Genomic DNA, 2445 nt, shown 5'->3' with positions numbered 1-2445 from the left:
AATCTGCAAGTGTTGGAGAGTGTAATTTTGTGATAAAGCGTCTCTACTCTTGGGTAGGATTTCTAACCAGAAATCCTAAAATCCAGGGATTACAGTCAAGCTAAATAAGCCAAGACGACTAGATTTTAATTTTTTTTTCCTTTCTCATGTCCAAGTCCCTTGTATATTTATTAAGACTGCTGCTTCCCAGATTTTGCCTCATACCACCACCTAAATGAAGGAATTTCTATTATGTAGCTTCAGAGGCTAAATTATATCCTGTAATGTACATGAGAAAAATTTTAAAATCTACATCATTAGATACTTACCATATTTTTTCCTCTTTCATTTCTTTTAATGTAAATGATGTTTTCCTTCAGGGATAGTTAAACCAAGTTTGAAGATGTGTGGTTGTCTACATGCAAATATTATAAGGAAAATAGGAGGAAAAGCATAATTTCCCATTCTCAATGATGAAAAATAAAAAAAGGGCAGGCTTTAATAAGATGTAAGAAAAAAAATCTGTCTTGGTCCTAAAACAATTCACTGAAAATATCTTTTGAAGTGTTTTTTTAAAAGCTGTATAGAAATTTAAAAATGAAGTTTGGATATTAAGAAAGTTTAAAAATAGAGCATATGCTACCAGGGAGGTCTGTCAAGTAACCAAGTAACTGATGATGTTTAGAAAGTCTCTGAACTGGATTTTAAAAAACAGAGAATCCTTTTTTTTCCCCCAAAGTAGGCCAGTGCCTGGTATAAACTGACAGCAAACTATAATTTACGAATAGTGGAAAGACTTGTGACTTAGAATAACACTGTTGTGACAGCACAGCAACATAATAGGATTATTTAATGTAGAGAGAACACAAAATAAAAACATTCTCAGTCCTAGAGAATTTAGTTAGTATCAGGTATACTGAGCCATTTCCCTGTGGGGTGTGTCACTGGGTCCATGTATGTTTAGATAAGATGAGCATGGGGCTTTCTGCCTAGGATAAGCCATCTTTCTTTTTTGTCCTCCCAAATGGTTTATTGATAATGGCTTTATCTCAAAAGTAAAAGCCAAATGGAAAAGGACAAAATGATCCCCAGAGAAGAAAAATATTTCTGTCAGGAAGAATATAAACAAGTTTAAAAATAACTGAAAGTGATTTGTCATTAAAATGCCATTAAAATTACTAAATTCTAAACTCTAATTCTAAAAATTAGAATGATTTTTACACTCTCTAATTAGAAAAAAAAAATGTTTCTTATTTTTAACCTCCTGGACCCTCCTTGGTTCAGGTATGGCTATATTCCAAAAGCTGTTTGAAGAGAAGAAAGGGATTAACATTGGAATGGTGAATAGTCTGTAGTTTGCACTCATGGATACTGGGCTCCAACAGCTGACAGGAAGGAGAAAAACTAAGCATTCAGATATTAGGTCTATATGAAATCAAACATCAGACTACTTGGATACATCCAGATTTTAGATACTTGGCAATGTGTAAGCAAAATGTTTTTGTGGTTTGTTTTTACTCTAGATATTTTATTTTATTTTTAATTTATTTTTTTAAAAGATTTTCTTTATTTAACAGACAGAGATCACAAGTAGGCAGAGAGGCAGGCAGAGAGAGAGAGGGGGAAGCAGGTTCCCTGTTGAGCAGAGAGCGGGACACGGGGCTCAATTCCAGGACCCTGAGATCACAACCTGAGCCAAAGGCAGAAACTTAACCCACTGAACCACCCAGGCTCCCCTCTAGATATTTTAATACATTGGGATCTTAGCTCTAGAATCCTAAACATGAAGATGTTTATAGACATTTTAATTTGAGGAAGAAGGACTATTGTTTGAAAAGGACCATCCTAAACCATCCCAGAGTATCATCAGAATATATGAACTCAAATAAGACCAGTAAATTTAAGACACTAGAAAAAAAAATTACACTATTTTGTGATTTTGTGCTTCTTGCTAAGATGAGATGACAGAAGATGAATATACCCTCCAACCTGAAATGACTACAACACCTGACATGGTACATTAAATAAGAATTTTCAAGGGCCACCTGGGTGGCTCAGTCAGTTAAATGTCTGACTTCAGCTCAGGTCATGATCTCAGGGTCCTGGGATCAAGCCCTGCATTGTCAGGCTTTAGACTCAGTGGGGAGTCTGCTTTTCCCTCTCTCTCTCCCTCTGCCCCTCCCTCGGCTCGTGGTCTCACTTTCTCTCTCTCAAATAAATAATTAAAATCTTTGAAAAGTTTTCAAAACATTAGGCATCAGGCAAGGAAGACAATGGCCCCAGAAATTTGGGAAACCTGAGATAGTATAAGGAAGGGAGTATCAGGTGGCGAAGGGGGGTGGAGGTCCAGGGAGACTAGGTTGACTAGAGTTCACAGAGCAGGGTCGTGGAGAGGCTAGAACCACACAGAGAAGGACCTCCAGAAATCTGTAGAGGGTCTTCTTCAAGTCTTCAGCTGAGTAGTGA

Source organism: Mustela erminea, chromosome 9 (genome assembly GCF_009829155.1).
Source record: "Mustela erminea isolate mMusErm1 chromosome 9, mMusErm1.Pri, whole genome shotgun sequence".
Taxonomy (NCBI): domain Eukaryota; kingdom Metazoa; phylum Chordata; class Mammalia; order Carnivora; family Mustelidae; genus Mustela; species Mustela erminea.
This window is presented reverse-complemented; position numbering follows the sequence as displayed.